Source organism: Amblyomma mixtum, chromosome 3 (genome assembly GCF_055824585.1).
Source record: "Amblyomma mixtum isolate Tamu chromosome 3, ASM5582458v1, whole genome shotgun sequence".
NCBI lineage: Eukaryota > Metazoa > Arthropoda > Arachnida > Ixodida > Ixodidae > Amblyomma > Amblyomma mixtum.
In genome coordinates, this window is record NC_143014.1 from 194,470,591 (window position 1) to 194,480,137 (window position 9,547).

Below are 9,547 nucleotides of genomic sequence, written 5' to 3' on the forward strand. Positions count from 1 at the left end.
TCCGTGGGATCTTTTTGTGCTCATGTGACTGTTGAGCATGTGGAAGGGCCGTATGATGAATCGACACGCGGAATCGCTGCTTTAAAAGAACTCTCTGTTTAGAGAGCAGTGTGCTTTGGTGCGGGGGCTCTATATGCTGCGTAAGATCGACCTCCTGACTGGCGCCCGTGTCTTGACACATGCGTGTGTATCTCGGAATTTTGACGCGTGGGCGGAGTGACAGCGTTATGATGGCGTGAGAATGTATGGCGGGCTCAGAGAATGCGACGCGGTTAACAGGCTGTGTTGTTGGTCTGTGAAAAAAAGAATAAAAAAAAGCGGAGGCAACAAACAGAGGTAATAAAGGAAAATAAGCGGATATGCCTGGGTGTTTTGAGGCGTCCGGAAACGAAACGTCTCTATCTGAGCTATAGCGTCGGCTCGCATAGCGCCCAGTACGCAGGGGAAAGTTAATGTTTGCTACAGGTGTTCCTATTCACTTTAATCCAAGAGCCAGCTAAACTAATCTGAGTGCCAACCAATTTAATTTCGTGCTATTTAATCCATGTGCCGTATAATTAATGCGAGCGCTAGTACATTGAACCCTAGTGCCAATACGTTTTTAATCCACGTAGCAAGCAATTTAATTCACTGCTGAAAAAGTTTTGGAGGTGATTTCAGACCGAACAACTCCACTACTTCGAATTAAGCAAATTTGACTGTCCTTTAGGACCCTGCGCCGGACTAGTGACATGACTGCACGGGCAATTTCGGCTCGTCACATTAACTGTTACTATTTCTTGTCACAAGCAACTGTCATGGGCAAATGCAAAGCCTTAAATAATTGACATACCTCTTGCGGCTTGCAGCTTAGATGCACAGTCAGTAAATAAAAATGACTGTCGTGTTTTATTTGCCTGCTTAACCAGTGCTGGACAGTTACAGGTATCGGACCTCAATGCTCATACGAAGTACAGCTCTCATACATGAGCCGCCTGTTTTAATGATATCGCAGCCTTGAAAAAGCTAAACTCATCGCGAGTAAAGTCAGGGTATTTTTCTCCACCTCACTTCTTGGAAGTGCACGTTGATTTGGCGTATGACTCGAAGCAGACAGCCAGACGATGGACGAACGGATGACACACGGAGGAACAGAGCAAATGGATCGCACCACTAGAAAAAAAAATGAGATGGTGAGAGTAGTGTGGTGTGGCGTTGAGCCATTAGAAAAGAACCGTTTTATCAGCTTCATCAGCTATGCACAGCAGAGTGAGCGGGGCTACCACAGAACAATATGTGCAATAACCTGGGACAAGGAATTAGAGATAGGCTTCTCAGTATCATCGCCTCGGTTGCAGTGCTTAATCCTGGGCTATTATTCATGCGGTGAATAATGTAAAGAACCTGGGCACGTATACAACCACTGACCAGATATTCTTTGAAATCCCGTTTTATTATGTGCACGGCGTTATTTAGCTCAACACACGACCTCATACTTTTCCGCAGAGCTGTTGGTACAAAAGAAAAGTTATGGTGGCCGAAAGCTGCGCACTGGACACTCTACATGTGCTCCAACGAGTGTCGAGCAGCATCGAGCAACAAATAGCATGGTGGAGCGGTGAGCACCAAGCCCAAAGCCCGTAGACGAAGGCCTTCGCTGCTGGTTTCAACTTTGAAAGCACTTTTCTTTAAGGAGGCACTCCTTAGATGGAGTGCATGGAGCTGACCAGGTTTGGCTCTTGCGGATGTCTGTGAGCAGTAGCATCGTGAAAAATAAAAACGGCGTCTGCTAGGGTGATTCATTTCTGACGCGGGCTGATAGGTCACTCAAAAATTTGCTGAATACGACCCTGTGAAGTTGCCAACAGCTGTCGAAAAGATGACACCATTTGGCGACATTCAGGCGACAATATGAAGGTTTGCTCCTTTGGTGCTACTGGTTGTTTGCGTCGGTCGCTCATCCTTAATGGCGCGGACGAAGTTGCTTGGCATCATATATTTCGCAGTTAATCTCATCAACGCAGAACCCGCACACGCTTTGCACTGCGACCATTGCGCTTACGCTTTGCGGCTACGTTCGACGTCCCCCCTGTTGCGGTCGACTGGTCTCTGGGTAACTAAAATCATGAGTAGCCGAGCGCATCAAGTATGCGATGAACTTTACTTGTGTTAATTGGAATTCCGGGCATTTCTTCTTTCATTGCCTGCAGTGTGTGCGCTGGCTTCCCGCGCGCTGGTTAAATCTGTTGGTACCTGGGATATAAACGCGAGCGCCCTGACTGATTGCGTTTGCACTCGGGTTAAATCGGTAGACGTCGTATTTTATTCCAGGTGGAACTCGGATTAAATGCTGTCGTACTTGGATTAAAGGCTAGGCACTTGGATCAAAATTTCCTTGAGTGCAGTTTAACTCGGTTGGCGCTCAGATTATTTTATCTGGAATTTGGATTAAACTGGGCGGAAAAACCTGCAGATACGACATTGACGGGAATTTCGGCTTTGAATGGCGTTTGAACGCCGGTTTCAGCCTTGAACTTTGCCGCGCTTTCGAGCTTTGGCGGTGGTGTTCCACGGAGTTTGTCGAGAATGGGGGCTGGGATGCATCTTATGCTTATACATTTCGACTGAACGTGCGAACACCGTCATCTGTCAGTTTTTCTGCTCGCTGCTAAATGTGTGAGGCCTGAAATGCTGCCGTACGCCACTTCACTTCTGGAAAGATGCAGTTTAAAGGCTTCAGCCGCCAGAACTCTTGCTCTAGGCGGGAACTTGGGATTTAATTTGAGAACAGTACTTCTGGCTGACTGGTGACTTCTCTTTCCTGCGTTGAACAATTTCTTCTTCTCTGTCTGAACTCAATTTTCATCTTCCCGAGAGAAATGTACAATAATATTCCGGGTTAAATATAGCATGAGTAAAATCGGCTTGCCTGCAGCTAGACGGCACCTCGTGGGGGCTGACCGGAGAATAAACCGTTATGTAGAATATTGTCACGTAGTGGTGACGGAAGTCCGGCGCGCAGGAAGACAGGGGAAAGGGCTTCCAAAAGACGCTGTTTATTAGGCTGACTTGAGCCCAAAAAGAACCCTGCGGCTGCGTAGCAACAAGCGTGCTCAGCGGTCGTCAAAGAGAATACCCGCCGCTCTCAGCTGCACTAAATTTAAAGCTGGTAGCGAACTTTCGAGATACATGTGCAAAGTTAACGCAACGTTCTGGAACAACGTAGCATTGGCTCCGCCTTGATGCGATCAATCGAGATAAATCTGGTCGCGTCTTGCATCACAAAGTGATAAAGCGGTGTGCCGGCAGCTTTGAAGAATGAACAAACAAACACTACAAAGATTCGCGGTAATAAGAGCTCATTGATCGTATCTTTACCTTCGTTGTATACTTTCATGCACTCTTCTGAATAAATCTGATTTCGGATTAGTCATAAAACAGCAAGCTGCACCCTATAGCTTTTAAGCTGTTCTGAAATGAGATGCAGCATGAGGGACGGCATCACTACCAATGAAGGATTCTGTTGGCATCAAAGGCAACCACATTCTAAAGGCTGCCCAATAGTCACTTTGGCTGAAGCTGCACCCGACCATCCTGGCAAATGGCTTCGCCATGTCCATTCCTCGTCACTTCCGTTAACTCTTTCGACACGCAGCGAGCATATTGATTTTTCTTCTACTTCTTCCGGTCCGGATCACCTTAGAGCTAATGACAGCGTCGAAACGAACACGCGATGTGCATGTTTTTGCTTCCGTCGACACACGGAAGGCTGGTGGAGATCACAGAAGGCTCTCGTACCGATCGAAGCCGCGTACGGCGAACGCACTAACGACGCTGAGGCACTCGACTCCCGTAATGGAATCACCGCGTAGTCCTGCAAACAGCGCCGCCGCTATAAGAAACGACGGCAGAGAAAGAGCCGCCCGCTCCTGCTGCTGCTCGGTCCTCCGGGCGGAACAAAATCATCGCGATGCGAAAGCGCCCTAACCGAGTTTGTGTCGCCGTGATGCAAATTCAGGGAGCAGGTTGTGCCGCCGCCTACACGGGAATGTGGACGCGTATGCCCCTTAATACGGCTCGTGGCGCGTCCCTCGTAATTGGGAGCAGCGGTCGCCGCATCCGGCACGGTCCGGCCGACCGCGGGCGGAAGAAGACGAGGCTCCAGGTGTAGGGGTGCACACGCTCGAAGGGGACCCGCTCATCATCGCGGCCTGATCGATTGCGCGCTGCGGCACAGCCGCCTGCGTGGGAAATGGGCAACTGCGAATGCAAATGAATGTGTCCCAGCGGCGGTCGACGCCGTCACTAAACCAACTAAACCGCCGCCGGTTGTCACGTGTGCGCGCCGACGACTGCGGGACTGTTTGCCTTCCTCGCGGGCGGATGTATAGCACGCGCGCGCACGCGAACAGCGGGGCGGGGGGGTCGTTTGCTTCTCCCTTGGTTTCGGCGACGCGCGGCAGCGGTGTAGTATAGTGGCGGAGACGACGACAGCGCTTGCGCTCCGCCTCAAGACGACCGGCGGCCAAACAAGCGCCGGGAGTTGGGGAGAACGGAAGGGAGCCACAGGGGGAAGGGGGGGGGGGGCACTGTTTACGCGCAACCATGAACCCAAGGCGCCAGGCAGGCCCGCGGTTTGCTCGCCGTGGGTCTCGCTGGTGTCGACCCGAACGAACTACGGCGTCGCATAGCTTATCCAGCTCCCGGAGGGGGCCGTCTTTTGTTCGCCCCTTATGTATTGCGCGTCCTCTGCGTGGCCGAAAAAAGAGCGAAAGTTCTGAAGCGACGACCACCTAGTCCCCTCGAGTGCTGTTGGGACGCACAAGCAGGGCAGTGGGTTAGCCACTTTATTGACGCATCGTCAGGGACTAGAACGCAGCAACAAGTGACGGAGACCCCGGTGCTCTCTGGCTATTGTTGCCAGGCCAGAGGACAACAAAGAGCCCCGGCCGATTCCAAGGTTATCGCGTTCGTTCCAGCTTAAAAGTACTAAATAACTTCTCCTCGCTTATTAAAGTCGCTTAATTTGCGATAAACCTAACGGTGCAGGATAGAGGAATCCTTCGGTTGTCTAAACGCATGCTTTCTTTTCACTGGATTTACTAGAAATAAACCGCGTTAGAGCACTTTATTTCGAGTACATAGCCAAGAAACATAGCTAATGAACCAACTAGCCCACACCAGAATCCTCTCAGAACGTACATAGCTAAACCTGAAGCTATCGCCTTCAAATCGCATACACAGCCCGGACGCATAGGTGAGGCTTACATAATCGAAAATGACGTGAGATGCCCAGACGCAACAAGTTTGGCTGCGCGACGAGTTCTAGAAGGGCCAGCAAGCAGGACGACTAAACTTCTGATCATTTAAAAAAAAGGCTACTGAGGAAAAAGGCTACTGAGGAAAAAGAAAAGGAAGGCTGCATTGTCAAATTGAGGAACACGCTGGGTGATTTCTTGCACGCATGCGCTCATCAAGATATGCACTCGTGTGCATGCAGACGCAGATGCAGACGCAGCGCAGATGTAACACCACCCGCGACCTTAAGACGAATGCTCGAGCACACGGCTTGTACTAGCATTAGCGCCACGGAGCTTTGGCAGCAAGATGCGAGACCATGCTGCACGGTATGATTGTGGCGGCTGATGAAATCGGGTGCCCTTCAGTCATCCTATAGCATGGTCTCGAACTCAGCGGCCATGCGCTTCGCAGCGCTAATGTCAGTACTACAAGTTACGCGCTCAGGTATTTGTGTTAAGTTTTGCGGGCGACGATACCAGCATAGATGTGTACTGGATCAGCAGATTGCCCTGCGCTTACGCAGCTGGTACCCGGTGATCCCTGTACTTCCCTCTAAAGCACTCTTAAAGATCACCCTGACTGTTCACCAGCCTCATACCCAAACTTAGCGGGTGATGCGGAACGTCCTTGCACAGCTGCGAGGTTTCCCGTGCAACTTACAGGTTTTCGCACATCAGCCATCGCCTACATTCCGTCGCGGTCCACGAGACACTTGAGATATAACAGGACGTCAAACTGATCAGGTCAGCTGCGGAAATAGGGTTTTAACGGTGAGCGCTGTTAAGGTCTCGTTACACGTTTATGCAGCATCGCTGTTGTTGTAACATGTGGCGTCATGGCACCTCGCTGGCGGCCATAATGACAGTCAGTCATTGGCCCAAAGCCAATGACAAATTTCCCTCTCTTCGCCGCGTCTGTCACGTCTGACTCCCGCGCTATTTGAATGGATATGGATGGATGGCTAAACGAGTGTGCGTGCCAGTGCGTATACGCTGGTTACTCCAACACTCTCAGCCAAGTCGGGGCTACTGCCCCGACCTACTAAGCATCGACTGGCGTCGTTATTGCCACAAGGGTAAACGTCTGGCCAATTTCGATGCGAGAGCATTAGGAAGGCCATGACGGTGAAGTCTGTCCGGCGTCGGCGTCTGTGAGAAGCCTCCACCTGCCAACCGTGGCAGATGGTGTGTAGGGGAAGTTCCCGCTATCCGCATGCCGCCTGCTGTAACATCGGCTGTGACGGCACACCGACTATAATGGAACATTCTCTGAAATGAAACATCGGGTCTAGCAACTTGGAAAGGAACCTTCATTCAGAGGTGATAGTGATACTGTTCTAGCGATGAATAGTGGCTTAGCGAAGTTACAAGTAGCGGTAGTGGTTGTAGTGGTGCAGTTCGTGCTATATATATATATATATATATATATATATATATATATATATATATATATATATATATATATATATATATATATATATGAGAGAAGCCAACAGCCGCAGAAACCAAGGGAAACAGGATATTTTTAATTAATTTATATATATATATATATATATATATATATATACATAGTATATACATACATATATACATACATAGTGCTGTGGATGAATCCGCCGGCAACAGCGCTTAAAGGAGCTTCATCTTGCCGTCATCCAGATTCCAACACAAATACAGAGTGCCTCTAACACGCACTTCCCGCCGGCAGCTATAGGGATTAATGCGATAGCAGTAGAAGCCTCATCAGAGAAAAAACCCGGCGTTTCGGTCTACGAGAGCTATAACGTCATGAGGTCACGTGACGTGCCACCTGCTACCTCTCACCCGCCGCCTCTCTCTCCCACCCCGCCGCCCCCTTTCCACACCCGGCGTTGTGGGCTGTCATAAAATTTGCTGATTGGTCGAGACAGTTATGATGCCATCAGGCCACCTGCCACATCAGCTACCTCCCATCTGCTTCGCCGCAAACAGAAGCCTCATCACGGAAAAAAAACCCGGCGTTGTGGCCTAATGCTATCGCGTGCTCTACATGTAATGTATTTAAGTGTGAACATAGTTTCGTCACCCTAATTAGGCTCAAGGACTGCCCTTTAATGGATAGGAATACTTACCAACTCGCACAAATTTCAACTTTATTCAATTGATATGGGGTAACAGTAGTTTGGGCTAGTTGGTAACAGTTCTTCGAAAACATAGCGCAAAAAAGGACACGGACGACACAGAAGTGTACAGGACAGGCGCTAACTTGCAACTTTATCTAAAGGTATGGGGTAAGTTTCTATTAGGTCGCTCTCTCACGTTGGAGTCACCCTTAATGCAGGAGCCGAAGGCTAATCTCCGCAAGAAACTTCGACTCGTAGCCATGTGGCAGTTCCGGAAGGTGCTTTTTTCGGGAAGCAGTGATGCTCCAAGCTGTAACCGACAATTCCCTCAATTAGACCCAAGAATCCCTATGTCAAGCCCTTTTTCTCTTGCAGCAGTTCGAAAACTGCGTCAATTTGGAGAAAAGTCAGACAATTTCACTTCTTAAAAATTGCCTGAAACTCTAAAAATTCTCTTTGCGCCAAATTTTCGCTCCTAGAATTCCCTGAAAAGGGGAAATTCTCGACGGCCGCATAGATGCCGAAGGCAGGAGTGCGTTATGAAGGCGTATTTTTAGACAGAGTTTTTCGTTTTAGCTTTCTTCACTTTTCACAAAAATAATCAATCAATTACGTTCCGCTGAGGTCACCTGTAAAGCATATGCTTGCGCAGGAGAGTGAAGGCACATTGTTATAGCACTTCAAACAACAGGCGCGTCGGAGGGACCTAATAATATCATGGTTCTAACCATCCATGCTTCTTTTATTTTCTTTTTTGCTTTTGGTCAGTGGGGCATACGAAATAGCTGCATAGGTGGCATTCTTCGCTTTCTCGCTTTTACTCTCTAAAGTGCGCTGAGCAGCCTTGAAGATCAGACTCGTACTTGTGTTTCCTGCCTGGTCTATAGCACGGCCAGCCGTGCCCGACTGTGCAAGTTTGGCAAGACTGTGGGAGACAGGAATAACGCCATTCTGATGTTCGCTGCCTTGGTGTCAGACGTCTTTGCGTCACACGATCGTCATATAAAACTTTTTCTCCATTTTTTTTTCATTTACTTTTAGTTGCAGCTGTTGCGGGAACTAAAGCAAAACTGTACCGGAATGAAGTACTTGAAAAAAAGGAAATAAGAAGAAAGCAGGTGCAATACATGGTAGAGAGACGGCGTAATAAGCGAGTTATATAATAAAGAGATTTTTTGGTTGTGCTGACAAATCGGCACATCTTAGACTTTTTTTTCCTGTCATAACCCATCGGTGTCCTCAGCGGGGTGCCTCGCATCTAAAAAGTGCCACAGAAGCTGACCGGCTCAGTTGTGGACGAGTAGGTCCAATAAACTTTTTATTCCATTCACGTTCCAAGGAGGCGCTGCGGTGACGAGCTTCAACTCAATTTGTCGCTCCAACCTAAATGGACCGGCAGAACAAGACGGCATTACGACCAGACCACACTGACAGCGTTATAGTGCGTGCAGGGCGACTTCATTTCATTTTCTCTCTCCCCCCCCCCCCCCCCCCCCCAACACAGCTCCTCCCATCCTCTAAAGTATGTCTGCGTCAAAAGCCCGTTGGGTCATAGGCGGTGGGGGCCGGGCACTATATTTCGTATTTATTTTATAGCCCACCCTAACAAACGTCAGCGTCACAGAGCCTCCGCTCACGTAGCTTCGAATTCAACTTTGCACTGGCTGCAAACTAAAAAACTAGATTTGTAACACCGACCTCTTGCCGATTAAATGAAGAAGGTAAACTCCAACAATGTGAAAACAAACGCACTTCTACGCAGAGGCTGATAAAGAGATGACTGGTGCTAGTCCGTCGCAAAGAAAAAATAAACAGAAAAAGAAAACAGTAGGCCCCACCGCAGAAAAGGGAGAGGCTTGCTCTGAGCTCAAAAGCGAGACGCGGTTCCAGCTTACTGCGCTGAAGAATGTTTTTAACGTAAATCATGAGAATGGCGGCAACGGCTGGCATGAGAAATAAACAGCGCATGACGAAGTACTTCGAAAGAGCTAAAATGAAGCGAAATGAGCAACGCGCACGGCTGAAAGCAGGTGCCATCGACTGGATGCCACTCCAGTCTTGTTGAGGAAATAGGGGAATATCGGGAGAATGAGGCGCGTGGGAAGCGCTTACTGCCAATAATCAGTTCCTCTCCGTGAAGAACTGCGATCACAGCTCGGCTATTGC